General features: G+C 52.4%; 1 protein-coding gene across 3 annotated transcripts in view; it reads right to left on the bottom strand.

Moving 5' to 3' along the window:
* The window catches only part of LOC144773619 (transient receptor potential cation channel subfamily M member 2-like), a 1,811,195-nt gene that overhangs the window by 485,479 nt on the left and 1,308,754 nt on the right, over positions 1 to 16,962 (bottom strand). The window lies entirely within an intron of this gene.

The raw sequence follows: 16,962 nt of genomic DNA, 5'->3' as shown, positions 1-16,962 counted from the left end.
CCTTCAAAAAACATTTGAAAACCTGGTTGTTTTTAAACTAATCCTTCTCTTCTATTCCTACAGGGCTTACATTCCAGTTCAGCGCCAAGGCACCCCAGGGTATTCGTGCTCTTTAGAGGTTTTCTTAACATTAACATTAAAACTCCAGTCAGTGAAATAGCAGGGAAATTGTTGGATAGCGGAGGGGTACAAATTACCATTCCCACTCCAATAATTGTAACAGTAGGGAAAGTGTTGTATAGCTGTAGTGTAAAAATTACTATTCCCACTCTAATGAGTGCAACTCTAGGGCAAGTGTTGGATAGCGGCAGGTAAAAAACAAGCATTTGCAATGCAATTGGTCTCGCATTAGGAAAGTGTAAGCTATTGGTATTGTAAATGACATTTTTTTAAAATATATGTTGGCTTTGAAAATATATAAATTAATAGCATTGTTATTCACAAATCCAACAGCTTACACTTTCCTAATTCGAGTCCCATTGGTTATGGAAATGCTTGTTGGTAGCAAGCAAGGGCAGTGCTGTTGTGGTGCTGAGTGATGATGTGGTTGGGCTGAGTGATGTGGTGGTGTATTAGAGTGATGTCGTGGTGTCCCAGAGTGATGTGGTAGTGTCCCAGAGTGGTGTGGTGGTGTCCCAGAGTGATGTGGTGGTGCCCCTGAGTGGTGCCCCTGAGTGATGTGGTGGTGTTACTGAGTGATGTGGTGGTGCCCCTGAGTGATGTGGTGGTGTTACTGAGTGATGTGGTGGTGTCCCTGAGTGATGTGGTGGTGCCCCTGAGTGATGTGGTGGTGCCCCTGAGTGATGTGGTGGTGTTACTGAGTGATGTGGTGGTGTCCCCGAGTGATGTGAGTGATGTGGTGCTGTCCCTGAGTGATGTGGTGGTGCCCCTGAGTGATGTGGTGGTGCCCCTGAGTGATGTGGTGGTGCCCCTGAGTGATGTGGTGGTGCTCCTGAGTGGTGCTCCTGAGTGATGTGGTGGTGTTCCTGAGTGATGTGGTGGTGTTCCTGAGTGATGGGGTGGTGTTCCTGAGTGATGTGGTGGTGTCCCCGAGTGATGTGGTGGTGTCCCCGAGTGATGTGGTGGTGTCCCCGAGTGATGTGGTGGTGTCCCCGAGTGATGTGGTGGTGTCCTAGAGTGATGTGGTGGTGTGTCCGAGTGATGTGGTGGTGTCTCCGAGTGATGTGGTGGTGTCTCCGAGTGATGTGGTGGTGTCCCGAGTGATGTTGTGGTGCCCCAAGTGATGTGGTGGTGTCCCCGAGTGATGTGGTAGTGTTCCCAAGTGATGTGGTTGTGTCCCCGAGTGATGTGGTGGTGCCCCTGAGTGATGTGGTGGTGCCCCTGAGTGATGTGGTGGTGCCCCTGAGTGGTGGTGGTGCCCCTGAGTGATGTGGTGGTGGTGGTGTCTCCGAGTGATGTGGTGGTGTCCCGAGTGATGTTGTGGTGCCCCGAGTGATGTGGTGGTGTCCCCGATTGATGTGGTAGTGTCCCCGAGTGATGTGGTGGTGTCCCCAAGTGATGTGGTGGTGCCCCTGAGTGATGTGGTGGTGCCCCTGAGTGATGTGGTGGTGCCCCTGAGTGGTGCCACTGAGTGATGTGGTGGTGTCCCCGAGTGATGTGGTGGTGTCCCCGAGTGATGTGGTGGTGCCCGTGAGTGATGAGGTGGTGCCCCTGAGTGATGTGGTGGTGCCCCTGAGTGGTGCCACTGAGTGATGTGGTGGTGTTCCTGAGTGATGTGGTGGTGTTCCTGAGTGATGTGGTGGTGTCCCCGAGTGATGTGGTGGTGCCCCAAGTGATGTGGTTGTGTCCCCGAGTGATGTGGTGGTGCCCACGAGTTATGTGGTGGTGTCCCCGAGTGATGTGGTGGTGTCCCCGAGTGATGTGGTGGTGTCCCCGAGTGATGTGGTGGTGTCCCTGAGTGATGTAGTGGTGTCCCGAGTGATGTGGTGGTGCCCCTGAGTGATGTGGTGGTGTCCTAGAGTGATGTGGTGGTGTCTCCGAGTGATGTGGTGGTGTCTCCGAGTGATGTGGTGGTGTCTCCGAGTGATGTGGTGGTGTCTCCGAGTGATGTGGTGGTGTCCCGAGTGATGTTGTGGTGCCTCAAGTGATGTGGTGGTGTCCCAGAGTGATGTGGTAGTGTCCCCGAGTGATGTGGTGGTGTCCCTGAGTGATGTGGTGGTGCCCCTGAGTGATGTGGTGGTGCCCCTGAGTGATGTGGTGGTGCCCCTGAGTGGTGGTGGTCCCCCTGAGTGATGTGGTGGTGTCCCCGAGTGATGTGGTGGTGTTCCTGAGTGTACCAATCAATCAAAGAAGAGATCAAGATGTTCCACTGGTTGCCTGTGGTGCAACGTATCAAGTTTAAGGTACTCTGCCTTGCCCATAAAGAATTCAATGGGACAGGACAGGTTCCTTTGAAACACCTCTGCTCATCGTATCACCCAGGGAGACAGTTACGGTCTACAAGTGCCAGACTAATGTTGGTACAAAGGATCTGTACTGTGAGCTGGGGAGTTTGGAGTACTGCCTATTGTGCAGGCAAATTATGGAATACTCTTCCTGTTGACATGAGAGAGGCCAACTCTCTCTTTTCCTTCAAAAAACATTTGAAAACCTGGTTGTTTTTAAACTAATCCTTCTCTTCTATTCCTACAGGGCTTACATTCCAGTTCAGCGCCAAGGCACCCCAGGGTATTCGTGCTCTTTAGAGGTTTTCTTAACATTAACATTAAAACTCCAGTCAGTGAAATAGCAGGGAAATTGTTGGATAGCGGAGGGGTACAAATTACCATTCCCACTCCAATAATTGTAACAGTAGGGAAAGTGTTGTATAGCTGTAGTGTAAAAATTACTATTCCCACTCTAATGAGTGCAACTCTAGGGCAAGTGTTGGATAGCGGCAGGTAAAAAACAAGCATTTGCAATGCAATTGGTCTCGCATTAGGAAAGTGTAAGCTATTGGTATTGTAAATGACATTTTTTTAAATATATGTTGGCTTTGAAAATATATAAATTAATAGCATTGTTATTCACAAATCCAACAGCTTACACTTTCCTAATTCGAGTCCCATTGGTTATGGAAATGCTTGTTGGTAGCAAGCAAGGGCAGTGCTGTTGTGGTGCTGAGTGATGATGTGGTTGGGCTGAGTGATGTGGTGGTGTATTAGAGTGATGTCGTGGTGTCCCAGAGTGATGTGGTAGTGTCCCAGAGTGGTGTGGTGGTGTCCCAGAGTGATGTGGTGGTGCCCCTGAGTGGTGCCCCTGAGTGATGTGGTGGTGTTACTGAGTGATGTGGTGGTGCCCCTGAGTGATGTGGTGGTGTTACTGAGTGATGTGGTGGTGTCCCTGAGTGATGTGGTGGTGCCCCTGAGTGATGTGGTGGTGCCCCTGAGTGATGTGGTGGTGTTACTGAGTGATGTGAGTGATGTGGTGCTGTCCCTGAGTGATGTGGTGGTGCCCCTGAGTGATGTGGTGGTGCCCCTGAGTGATGTGGTGGTGCCCCTGAGTGATGTGGTGGTGCTCCTGAGTGGTGCTCCTGAGTGATGTGGTGGTGTTCCTGAGTGATGTGGTGGTGTTCCTGAGTGATGTGGTGGTGCTCCTGAGTGATGTGGTGGTGTCTCCGAGTGATGTGGTGGTGTCCCCGAGTGATGTGGTGGTGTCCCCGAGTGATGTGGTGGTGTCCCCGAGTGATGTGGTGGTGTCCTAGAGTGATGTGGTGGTGTCTCCGAGTGATGTGGTGGTGTCTCCGAGTGATGTGGTGGTGTCTCCGAGTGATGTGGTGGTGTCCCGAGTGATGTTGTGGTGCCCCAAGTGATGTGGTGGTGTCCCCGAGTGATGTGGTAGTGTTCCCAAGTGATGTGGTTGTGTCCCCGAGTGATGTGGTGGTGCCCCTGAGTGATGTGGTGGTGCCCCTGAGTGATGTGGTGGTGCCCCTGAGTGGTGGTGGTGCCCCTGAGTGATGTGGTGGTGGTGGTGTCTCCGAGTGATGTGGTGGTGTCCCGAGTGATGTTGTGGTGCCCCGAGTGATGTGGTGGTGTCCCCGATTGATGTGGTAGTGTCCCCGAGTGATGTGGTGGTGTCCCCAAGTGATGTGGTGGTGCCCCTGAGTGATGTGGTGGTGCCCCTGAGTGATGTGGTGGTGCCCCTGAGTGGTGCCACTGAGTGATGTGGTGGTGTCCCCGAGTGATGTGGTGGTGTCCCCGAGTGATGTGGTGGTGCCCGTGAGTGATGAGGTGGTGCCCCTGAGTGATGTGGTGGTGCCCCTGAGTGGTGCCACTGAGTGATGTGGTGGTGTTCCTGAGTGATGTGGTGGTGTTCCTGAGTGATGTGGTGGTGTCCCCGAGTGATGTGGTGGTGTCCCCAAGTGATGTGGTTGTGTCCCCGAGTGATGTGGTGGTGCCCACGAGTTATGTGGTGGTGTCCCCGAGTGATGTGGTGGTGTCCCCGAGTGATGTGGTGGTGTCCCCGAGTGATGTGGTGGTGTCCCTGAGTGATGTAGTGGTGTCCCGAGTGATGTGGTGGTGCCCCTGAGTGATGTGGTGGTGTCCTAGAGTGATGTGGTGGTGTCTCCGAGTGATGTGGTGGTGTCTCCGAGTGATGTGGTGGTGTCTCCGAGTGATGTGGTGGTGTCTCCGAGTGATGTGGTGGTGTCCCGAGTGATGTTGTGGTGCCCCAAGTGATGTGGTGGTGTCCCCGAGTGATGTGGTAGTGTCCCCAAGTGATGTGGTGGTGTCCCTGAGTGATGTGGTGGTGCCCCTGAGTGATGTGGTGGTGCCCCTGAGTGATGTGGTGGTGCCCCTGAGTGGTGGTGGTGCCCCTGAGTGATGTGGTGGTGGTGGTGCCCCTGAGTGATGTGGTGGTGCCCCTGAGTGATGTGGTGGTGCCCCTGAGTGATGTGGTGGTGCCCCTGAGTGGTGCCACTGAGTGATGTGGTGGTGTCCCCGAGTGATGTGGTGGTGTCCCCGAGTGATGTGGTGGTGTCCCTGAGTGATGTAGTGGTGTCCCAGAGTGATGTGGTGGTGCCCTTGAGTGATGTGGTGGTGTTCCCGAGTGATGTGGTGGTGTCTCCGAGTGATGTGGTGGTGTCTCCGAGTGATGTGGTGGTGTCCCGAGTGATGTTGTGGTGCCCCGAGTGATGTGGTGGTGTCCCCGATTGATGTGGTAGTGTCCCCGAGTGATGTGGTGGTGTCCCCAAGTGATGTGGTGGTGCCCCTGAGTGATGTGGTGGTGCCCCTGAGTGATGTGGTGGTGCCCCTGAGTGGTGCCACTGAGTGATGTGGTGGTGTCCCCGAGTGATGTGGTGGTGTCCCCGAGTGATGTGGTGGTGCCCCTGAGTGATGAGGTGGTGCCCCTGAGTGATGTGGTGGTGCCCCTGAGTGGTGCCACTGAGTGATGTGGTGGTGTTCCTGAGTGATGTGGTGGTGTTCCTGAGTGATGTGGTGGTGTCCCCGAGTGATGTGGTGGTGTCCCCAAGTGATGTGGTTGTGTCCCGGAGTGATGTGGTGGTGCCCACGAGTTATGTGGTGGTGTCCCCGAGTGATGTGGTGGTGTCCCCGAGTGATGTGGTGGTGTCCCCGAGTGATGTGGTGGTGTCCCTGAGTGATGTAGTGGTGTCCCGAGTGATGTGGTGGTGCCCCTGAGTGATGTGGTGGTGTCCTAGAGTGATGTGGTGGTGTCTCCGAGTGATGTGGTGGTGTCTCCGAGTGATGTGGTGGTGTCTCCGAGTGATGTGGTGGTGTCTCCGAGTGATGTGGTGGTGTCCCGAGTGATGTTGTGGTGCCCCAAGTGATGTGGTGGTGTCCCCGAGTGATGTGGTAGTGTCCCCAAGTGATGTGGTGGTGTCCCTGAGTGATGTGGTGGTGCCCCTGAGTGATGTGGTGGTGCCCCTGAGTGATGTAGTGGTGCCCCTGAGTGGTGGTGGTGCCCCTGAGTGATGTGGTGGTGGTGGTGCCCCTGAGTGATGTGGTGGTGTCCCCGAGTGATGTGGTGGTGTTCCTGAGTGTACCAATCAATCAAAGAAGAGATCAAGATGTTCCACTGGTTGCCTGTGGTGCAACGTATCAAGTTTAAGGTACTCTGCCTTGCCCATAAAGCATTCAATGGGACAGGACAGGTTCCTTTGAAACACCTCTGCTCATCGTATCACCCAGGCAGACAGTTACGGTCTACAAGTGCCAGACTAATGTTGGTACAAAGGATCTGTACTGTGAGCTGGGGAGCTTGGAGCACTGCCTATTGTGCAGTCAAATTATGGAATACTCTTCCTGTTGACATGAGAGAGGCCAACTCTCTCTTTTCCTTCAAAAAACATTTGAAAACCTTGTTGTTTTTAAACTAATCCTTCTCTTCTATTCCTACAGGGCTTACATTCCAGTTCAGCGCCAAGGCACCCCAGGGTATTCGTGCTCTTTAGAGGTTTTCTTAACATTAACATTAAAACTCCAGTCAGTGAAATAGCAGGGAAATTATTGGATAGCAGAGGGGTACAAATTACCATTCCCACTCCAATAATTGTAACAGTAGAGAAAGTGTTGGATAGCTGTAGTTTATAAATTACTATTCCCACTCCAATGAGTGCAACTCTAGGGCAAGCGTTGGATAGCGGCAGGTAAAAAACAAGCATTTGCAATGCATTTGGTCTCGCATTAGGAAAGTGTGAGCTATTGGTATTGTAAATGACATTTTTTTTTTAAATATATGTTGGCTTTGAAAATATATAAATTAATAGCATTGTTATTCACAAATCCAACAGCTTACACTTTCCTAATGCGAGTCTCATTGGTTATGGAAATGCTTGTTGGTAGCAAGCAAGGACAGTGCTGTTGTGGTGCTGAGTGATGATGTGGTTGGGCTGCGTGATGTGGTGGTGTATTAGAGTGATGTGGTGGTGTCCCAGAGTGATGTGGTGGTGTCCCAGAGTGATGTGGTGGTGTCCCAGAGTGATGTGATGGTGTCACCGAGTGATGTGGTTGTGTCCCCGAGTGATGTGGTGGTGTCCCCGAGTGATGTGGTGGTGTCCCCGAGTGATGTAGTGGTGCCACCGAGTGATGTGGTGGTGCCCCCGAGTGATGTGGTGGTGTCCCCGAGTGATGTGGTTGTGTCCCCGAGTGATGTGGTGGTGTCCCGAGTGATGTGGTGGTGTCTCTGAGTGATGTGGTGGTGTCCCCGAGTGATGTGGTGGTATCCCAGAGCGATGTGGTGGTGTCCCAGAGTGATGTGGTAGTGAAACTGAATGATGTGGTGGTGTCCCTGAGTGATGTGGTGGTGCCCCTGAGTGATGTGGTGGTGCCCCTGAGTGGTACCCCTGAGTGATGTGAGGGTGTTACTGAGGGATGTGGTGGTGTCCCTGAGTGATGTGGTGGTGTCTCTGAGTGATGCGGTGGTGCCCCTGAGTGATGTCGTGGTGCCCCTGAGTGATGTGGTGGTGCCCCTGAGTGGTGTGGTGATGTTCCTGAGTGATCTGGTGGTGTTCCTGAGTGATGTGGTGGTGTCCCCGAGTGATGTGGTGGTGTCCCCGAGTGATGTGGTGGTGCCCACGAGTTATGTGGTGGTGTCCCCGAGTGATGTGGTGGTGTCCCCGAGTGATGTGGTGGTGTCCCCGAGTGATGTGGCGGTGTCCCTGAGTGATGTAGTGGTGTCCCAGAGTGATGTGGTGGTGCCCTTGAGTGATGTGGTGGTGTCCCCGAGTGATGTGGTGGTGTCTCCGAGTGATGTGGTGGTGTCTCCGAGTGATGTGGTGGTGTCCCGAGTGATGTTGTGGTGCCCCGAGTGATGTGGTGGTGTCCCCGATTGATGTGGTAGTGTCCCCGAGTGATGTGGTGGTGTCCCCAAGTGATGTGGTGGTGCCCCTGAGTGATGTGGTGGTGCCCCTGAGTGATGTGGTGGTGCCCCTGAGTGGTGCCACTGAGTGATGTGGTGGTGTCCCCGAGTGATGTGGTGGTGTCCCCGAGTGATGTGGTGGTGCCCCTGAGTGATGTGGTGGTGCCCCTGAGTGATGTGGTGGTGCCCCTGAGTGGTGCCACTGAGTGATGTGGTGGTGTTCCTGAGTGATGTGGTGGTGTTCCTGAGTGATGTGGTGGTGTCCCCGAGTGATGTGGTGGTGTCCCCAAGTGATGTGGTTGTGTCCCCGAGTGATGTGGTGGTGCCCACGAGTTATGTGGTGGTGTCCCCGAGTGATGTGGTGGTGTCCCCGAGTGATGTGATGGTGTCCACGAGTGATGTGGGGGTGTCGCTGAGTGATGTAGTGGTGTCCCGAGTGATGTGGTGGTGCCCCTGAGTGATGTGGTGGTGTCCTAGAGTGATGTGGTGGTGTCTCCGAGTGATGTGGTGGTGTCTCCGAGTGAAGTGGTGGTGTCTCCGAGTGATGTGGTGGTGTCCCGAGTGATGTTGTGGTGCCTCAAGTGATGTGGTGGTGTCCCCGAGTGATGTGGTAGTGTCCCCGAGTGATGTGGTGGTGTCCCTGAGTGATGTGGTGGTGCCCCTGAGTAATGTGGTGGTGCCCCTGAGTGATGTGGTGGTGCCCCTGAGTGGTGGTGGTCCCCTGAGTGATGTGGTGGTGTCCCCGAGTGATGTGGTGGTGTTCCTGAGTGTACCAATCAATCAAAGAAGAGATCAAGATGTTCCACTGGTTGCCTGTGGTGCAACGTATCAAGTTTAAGGTACTCTGCCTTGCCCATAAAGAATTCAATGGGACAGGACAGGTTCCTTTGAAACACCTCTGCTCATCGTATCACCCAGGGAGACAGTTACGGTCTACAAGTGCCAGACTAATGTTGGTACAAAGGATCTGTACTGTGAGCTGGGGAGTTTGGAGTACTGCCTATTGTGCAGTCAAATTATGGAATACTCTTCCTGTTGACATGAGAGAGGCCAACTCTCTCTTTTCCTTCAAAAAACATTTGAAAACCTGGTTGTTTTTAAACTAATCCTTCTCTTCTATTCCTACAGGGCTTACATTCCAGTTCAGCGCCAAGGCACCCCAGGGTATTCGTGCTCTTTAGAGGTTTTCTTAACATTAACATTAAAACTCCAGTCAGTGAAATAGCAGGGAAATTGTTGGATAGCGGAGGGGTACAAATTACCATTCCCACTCCAATAATTGTAACAGTAGGGAAAGTGTTGTATAGCTGTAGTGTAAAAATTACTATTCCCACTCTAATGAGTGCAACTCTAGGGCAAGTGTTGGATAGCGGCAGGTAAAAAACAAGCATTTGCAATGCAATTGGTCTCGCATTAGGAAAGTGTGAGCTATTGGTATTGTAAATGAAATTTTTTTTAAAATATATGTTGGCTTTGAAAATATATAAATTAATAGCATTGTTATTCACAAATCCAACAGCTTACACTTTCCTAATTCGAGTCCCATTGGTTATGGAAATGCTTGTTGGTAGCAAGCAAGGGCAGTGCTGTTGTGGTGCTGAGTGATGATGTGGTTGGGCTGAGTGATGTGGTGGTGTATTAGAGTGATGTCGTGGTGTCCCAGAGTGATGTGGTAGTGTCCCACAGTGGTGTGGGGGTGTCCCAGAGTGATGTGGTGGTGCCCCTGAGTGATGTGGTGGTGTTACTGAGTGATGTGGTGGTGCCCCTGAGTGATGTGGTGGTGTTACTGAGTGATGTGGTGGTGTCCCTGAGTGATGTGGTGGTGCCCCTGAGTGATGTGGTGGTGCCCCTGAGTGATGTGGTGGTGTTACTGAGTGATGTGGTGGTGTCCCCGAGTGATGTGAGTGATGTGGTGCTGTCCCTGAGTGATGTGGTGGTGCCCCTGAGTGATGTGGTGGTGCCCCTGAGTGATGTGGTGGTGACCCTGAGTGATGTGGTGGTGCTCCTGAGTGGTGCTCCTGAGTGATGTGGTGGTGTTCCTGAGTGATGTGGTGGTGTTCCTGAGTGATGTGGTGGTGTTCCTGAGTGATGTGGTGGTGTCCCCGAGTGATGTGGTGGTGTCCCCGAGTGATGTGGTGGTGTCCCCGAGTGATGTGGTGGTGTCCCCGAGTGATGTGGTGGTGTCCCTGAGTGATGTGGTGGTGCCCCCGAGTGATGTGGTGGTGTCCCCGAGTGATGTGGTGGTGCCCCCGAGTGATGTAGTGGTGTCCCGAGTGATGTGGTGGTGCCCCTGAGTGATGTGGTGGTGTCCTAGAGTGATGTGGTGGTGTCTCCGAGTGATGTGGTGGTGTCTCCGAGTGATGTGGTGGTGTCTCCGAGTGATGTGGTGGTGTCCCGAGTGATGTTGTGGTGCCTCAAGTGATGTGGTGGTGTCCCCGAGTGATGTGGTAGTGTCCCCGAGTGATGTGGTGGTGTCCCTGAGTGATGTGGTGGTGCCCCTGAGTGATGTGGTGGTGCCCCTGAGTGATGTGGTGGTGCCCCCGAGTGATGTAGTGGTGTCCCGAGTGATGTGGTGGTGCCCCTGAGTGATGTGGTGGTGTCCTAGAGTGATGTGGTGGTGTCTCCGAGTGATGTGGTGGTGTCTTCGAGTGATGTGGTGGTGTCTCCGAGTGATGTGGTGGTGTCCCGAGTGATGTTGTGGTGCCTCAAGTGATGTGGTGGTGTCCCCGAGTGATGTGGTAGTGTCCCCGAGTGATGTGGTGGTGTCCCTGAGTGATGTGGTGGTGCCCCTGAGTGATGTGGTGGTGCCCCTGAGTGATGTGGTGGTGCCCCTGAGTGGTGGTGGTCCCCCTGAGTGATGTGGTGGTGTCCCCGAGTGATGTGGTGGTGTTCCTGAGTGTACCAATCAATCAAAGAAGAGATCAAGATGTTCCACTGGTTGCCTGTGGTGCAACGTATCAAGTTTAAGGTACTCTGCCTTGCCCATAAAGAATTCAATGGGACAGGACAGGTTCCTTTGAAACACCTCTGCTCATCGTATCACCCAGGGAGACAGTTACGGTCTACAAGTGCCAGACTAATGTTGGTACAAAGGATCTGTACTGTGAGCTGGGGAGTTTGGAGTACTGCCTATTGTGCAGTCAAATTATGGAATACTCTTCCTGTTGACATGAGAGAGGCCAACTCTCTCTTTTCCTTCAAAAAACATTTGAAAACCTGGTTGTTTTTAAACTAATCCTTCTCTTCTATTCCTACAGGGCTTACATTCCAGTTCAGCGCCAAGGCACCCCAGGGTATTCGTGCTCTTTAGAGGTTTTCTTAACATTAACATTAAAACTCCAGTCAGTGAAATAGCAGGGAAATTGTTGCATAGCGGAGGGGTACAAATTACCATTCCCACTCCAATAATTGTAACAGTAGGGAAAGTGTTGTATAGCTGTAGTGTAAAAATTACTATTCCCACTCTAATGAGTGCAACTCTAGGGCAAGTGTTGGATAGCGGCAGGTAAAAAACAAGCATTTGCAATGCAATTGGTCTCGCATTAGGAAAGTGTAAGCTATTGGTATTGTAAATGACATTTTTTTAAAATATATGTTGGCTTTGAAAATATATAAATTAATAGCATTGTTATTCACAAATCCAACAGCTTACACTTTCCTAATTCGAGTCCCATTGGTTATGGAAATGCTTGTTGGTAGCAAGCAAGGGCAGTGCTGTTGTGGTGCTGAGTGATGATGTGGTTGGGCTGAGTGATGTGGTGGTGTATTAGAGTGATGTCGTGGTGTCCCAGAGTGATGTGGTAGTGTCCCAGAGTGGTGTGGTGGTGTCCCAGAGTGATGTGGTGGTGCCCCTGAGTGGTGCCCCTGAGTGATGTGGTGGTGTTACTGAGTGATGTGGTGGTGCCCCTGAGTGATGTGGTGGTGTTACTGAGTGATGTGGTGGTGTCCCTGAGTGATGTGGTGGTGCCCCTGAGTGATGTGGTGGTGCCCCTGAGTGATGTGATGGTGTTACTGAGTGATGTGGTGGTGTCCCCGAGTGATGTGAGTGATGTGGTGCTGTCCCTGAGTGATGTGGTGGTGCCCCTGAGTGATGTGGTGGTGCCCCTGAGTGATGTGGTGGTGCCCCTGAGTGATGTGGTGGTGTTCCTGAGTGATGTGGTGGTGTTCCTGAGTGATGTGGTGGTGTCCCCGAGTGATGTGGTGGTGTCCCCGAGTGATGTGGTGGTGTCCCCGAGTAATGTGGTGGTGTCCCCGAGTGATGTGGTGGTGTCCCCGAGTGATGTGGTGGTGTCCCTGAGTGATGTGGTGGTGCCCCCGAGTGATGTGGTGGTGTCCCCGAGTGATGTGGTGGTGCCCCCGAGTGATGTAGTGGTGTACCGAGTGATGTGGTGGTGCCCCTGAGTGATGTGGTGGTGTCCTAGAGTGATGTGGTGGTGTCTCCGAGTGATGTGGTGGTGTCTCCGAGTGATGTGGTGGTGTCTCCGAGTGATGTGGTGGTGTCCCGAGTGATGTTGTGGTGCCTCAAGTGATGTGGTGGTGTCCCCGAGTGATGTGGTAGTGTCCCCGAGTGATGTGGTGGTGTCCCTGAGTGATGTGGTGGTGCCCCTGAGTGATGTGGTGGTGCCCCTGAGTGATGTGGTGGTGCCCCCGAGTGATGTGATGGTGTTACTGAGTGATGTGGTGGTGTCCCCGAGTGATGTGAGTGATGTGGTGCTGTCCCTGAGTGATGTGGTGGTGCCCCTGAGTGATGTGGTGGTGCCCCTGAGTGATGTGGTGGTGCCCCTGAGTGATGTGGTGGTGTTCCTGAGTGATGTGGTGGTGTTCCTGAGTGATGTGGTGGTGTCCCCGAGTGATGTGGTGGTGTCCCCGAGTGATGTGGTGGTGTCCCCGAGTAATGTGGTGGTGTCCCCGAGTGATGTGGTGGTGTCCCCGAGTGATGTGGTGGTGTCCCTGAGTGATGTGGTGGTGCCCCCGAGTGATGTGGTGGTGTCCCCGAGTGATGTGGTGGTGCCCCCGAGTGATGTAGTGGTGTACCGAGTGATGTGGTGGTGCCCCTGAGTGATGTGGTGGTGTCCTAGAGTGATGTGGTGGTGTCTCCGAGTGATGTGGTGGTGTCTCCGAGTGATGTGGTGGTGTCTCCGAGTGATGTGGTGGTGTCCCGAGTGATGTTGTGGTGCCTCAAGTGATGTGGTGGTGTCCCCGAGTGATGTGGTAGTGTCCCCGAGTGATGTGGTGGTGTCCCTGAGTGATGTGGTGGTGCCCCTGAGTGATGTGGTGGTGCCCCTGAGTGATGTGGTGGTGCCCCCGAGTGATGTAGTGGTGTCCCGAGTGATGTGGTGGTGCCCCTGAGTGATGTGGTGGTGTCCTAGAGTGATGTGGTGGTGTCTCCGAGTGATGTGGTGGTGTCTTCGAGTGATGTGGTGGTGTCTCCGAGTGATGTGGTGGTGTCCCGAGTGATGTTGTGGTGCCTCAAGTGATGTGGTGGTGTCCCCGAGTGATGTGGTAGTGTCCCCGAGTGATGTGGTGGTGTCCCTGAGTGATGTGGTGGTGCCCCTGAGTGATGTGGTGGTGCCCCTGAGTGATGTGGTGGTGCCCCTGAGTGGTGGTGGTCCCCCTGAGTGATGTGGTGGTGTCCCCGAGTGATGTGGTGGTGTTCCTGAGTGTACCAATCAATCAAAGAAGAGATCAAGATGTTCCACTGGTTGCCTGTGGTGCAACGTATCAAGTTTAAGGTACTCTGCCTTGCCCATAAAGAATTCAATGGGACAGGACAGGTTCCTTTGAAACACCTCTGCTCATCGTATCACCCAGGGAGACAGTTACGGTCTACAAGTGCCAGACTAATGTTGGTACAAAGGATCTGTACTGTGAGCTGGGGAGTTTGGAGTACTGCCTATTGTGCAGTCAAATTATGGAATACTCTTCCTGTTGACATGAGAGAGGCCAACTCTCTCTTTTCCTTCAAAAAACATTTGAAAACCTGGTTGTTTTTAAACTAATCCTTCTCTTCTATTCCTACAGGGCTTACATTCCAGTTCAGCGCCAAGGCACCCCAGGGTATTCGTGCTCTTTAGAGGTTTTCTTAACATTAACATTAAAACTCCAGTCAGTGAAATAGCAGGGAAATTGTTGCATAGCGGAGGGGTACAAATTACCATTCCCACTCCAATAATTGTAACAGTAGGGAAAGTGTTGTATAGCTGTAGTGTAAAAATTACTATTCCCACTCTAATGAGTGCAACTCTAGGGCAAGTGTTGGATAGCGGCAGGTAAAAAACAAGCATTTGCAATGCAATTGGTCTCGCATTAGGAAAGTGTAAGCTATTGGTATTGTAAATGACATTTTTTTAAAATATATGTTGGCTTTGAAAATATATAAATTAATAGCATTGTTATTCACAAATCCAACAGCTTACACTTTCCTAATTCGAGTCCCATTGGTTATGGAAATGCTTGTTGGTAGCAAGCAAGGGCAGTGCTGTTGTGGTGCTGAGTGATGATGTGGTTGGGCTGAGTGATGTGGTGGTGTATTAGAGTGATGTCGTGGTGTCCCAGAGTGATGTGGTAGTGTCCCAGAGTGGTGTGGTGGTGTCCCAGAGTGATGTGGTGGTGCCCCTGAGTGGTGCCCCTGAGTGATGTGGTGGTGTTACTGAGTGATGTGGTGGTGCCCCTGAGTGATGTGGTGGTGTTACTGAGTGATGTGGTGGTGTCCCTGAGTGATGTGGTGGTGCCCCTGAGTGATGTGGTGGTGCCCCTGAGTGATGTGATGGTGTTACTGAGTGATGTGGTGGTGTCCCCGAGTGATGTGAGTGATGTGGTGCTGTCCCTGAGTGATGTGGTGGTGCCCCTGAGTGATGTGGTGGTGCCCCTGAGTGATGTGGTGGTGCCCCTGAGTGATGTGGTGGTGTTCCTGAGTGATGTGGTGGTGTTCCTGAGTGATGTGGTGGTGTCCCCGAGTGATGTGGTGGTGTCCCCGAGTGATGTGGTGGTGTCCCCGAGTGATGTGGTGGTGTCCCCGAGTGATGTGGTGGTGTCCCTGAGTGATGTGGTGGTGCCCCCGAGTGATGTGGTGGTGTCCCCGAGTGATGTGGTGGTGCCCCCGAGTGATGTGGTGGTGCCCCCGAGTGATGTGGTGGTGCCCCCGAGTGATGTGGTGGTATCCCCGAGTGATGTGGTGGTGTCCCCGAAAAAAGTGGTGGTGTCCCGAGTGATGTTGTGGTGCCCCGAGTGAGGTGGTGGTGTCCCCAAGTGATGTGGTGGTGTCCCCGAGTGATGTGGTGGTGTCCCTGAGTGATGTGGTGGTGCCCCTGAGTGATGTGGTGGTGTCCCAGAGTGATGTGGTGGTGCCCCTGAGTGATGTAGTGGTGTCCACGAGTGATGAAGTGGTGTCCACGAGTGATGTGGTGGTGTCCCTGAGTGATGTGGTGGTGTTCCTGAGTGATGTGGTGGTGCCCCTGAGTGATGTGGTGGTGCCCCTGAGTGATGTGGTGGTGCCCCCGAGTGATGTAGTGGTGTCCCGAGTGATGTGGTGGTGCCCCTGAGTGATGTGGTGGTGTCCTAGAGTGATGTGGTGGTGTCTCCGAGTGATGTGGTGGTGTCTTCGAGTGATGTGGTGGTGTCTCCGAGTGATGTGGTGGTGTCCCGAGTGATGTTGTGGTGCCTCAAGTGATGTGGTGGTGTCCCCGAGTGATGTGGTAGTGTCCCCGAGTGATGTGGTGGTGTCCCTGAGTGATGTGGTGGTGCCCCTGAGTGATGTGGTGGTGCCCCTGAGTGATGTGGTGGTGCCCCTGAGTGGTGGTGGTCCCCCTGAGTGATGTGGTGGTGTCCCCGAGTGATGTGATGGTGTTCCTGAGTGTACCAATCAATCAAAGAAGAGATCAAGATGTTCCACTGGTTGCCTGTGGTGCAACGTATCAAGTTTAAGGTACTCTGCCTTGCCCATAAAGAATTCAATGGGACAGGACAGGTTCCTTTGAAACACCTCTGCTCATCGTATCACCCAGGGAGACAGTTACGGTCTACAAGTGCCAGACTAATGTTGGTACAAAGGATCTGTACTGTGAGCTGGGGAGTTTGGAGTACTGCCTATTGTGCAGTCAAATTATGGAATACTCTTCCTGTTGACATGAGAGAGGCCAACTCTCTCTTTTCCTTCAAAAAACATTTGAAAACCTGGTTGTTTTTAAACTAATCCTTCTCTTCTATTCCTACAGGGCTTACATTCCAGTTCAGCGCCAAGGCACCCCAGGGTATTCGTGCTCTTTAGAGGTTTTCTTAACATTAACATTAAAACTCCAGTCAGTGAAATAGCAGGGAAATTGTTGCATAGCGGAGGGGTACAAATTACCATTCCCACTCCAATAATTGTAACAGTAGGGAAAGTGTTGTATAGCTGTAGTGTAAAAATTACTATTCCCACTCTAATGAGTGCAACTCTAGGGCAAGTGTTGGATAGCGGCAGGTAAAAAACAAGCATTTGCAATGCAATTGGTCTCGCATTAGGAAAGTGTAAGCTATTGGTATTGTAAATGACATTTTTTTAAAATATATGTTGGCTTTGAAAATATATAAATTAATAGCATTGTTATTCACAAATCCAACAGCTTACACTTTCCTAATTCGAGTCCCATTGGTTATGGAAATGCTTGTTGGTAGCAAGCAAGGGCAGTGCTGTTGTGGTGCTGAGTGATGATGTGGTTGGGCTGAGTGATGTGGTGGTGTATTAGAGTGATGTCGTGGTGTCCCAGAGTGATGTGGTAGTGTCCCAGAGTGGTGTGGTGGTGTCCCAGAGTGATGTGGTGGTGCCCCTGAGTGGTGCCCCTGAGTGATGTGGTGGTGTTACTGAGTGATGTGGTGGTGCCCCTGAGTGATGTGGTGGTGTTACTGAGTGATGTGGTGGTGTCCCTGAGTGATGTGGTGGTGCCCCTGAGTGATGTGGTGGTGCCCCTGAGTGATGTGATGGTGTTACTGAGTGATGTGGTGGTGTCCCCGAGTGATGTGAGTGATGTGGTGCTGTCCCTGAGTGATGTGGTGGTGCCCCTGAGTGATGTGGTGGTGCCCCTGAGTGATGTGGTGGTGCCCCTGAGTGATGTGGTGGTGTTCCTGAGTGATGTGGTGGTGTTCCTGAGTGATGTGGTGGTGTCCCCG

The sequence above is a fragment of the Lissotriton helveticus genome, chromosome 8 (assembly GCF_964261635.1).
Source record: "Lissotriton helveticus chromosome 8, aLisHel1.1, whole genome shotgun sequence".
Classification (NCBI taxonomy): Eukaryota; Metazoa; Chordata; class Amphibia; order Caudata; family Salamandridae; genus Lissotriton; species Lissotriton helveticus.
The sequence above is the reverse complement of the archived record's forward strand: the minus strand, read 5'-3'. Positions and strand labels throughout refer to the sequence as shown.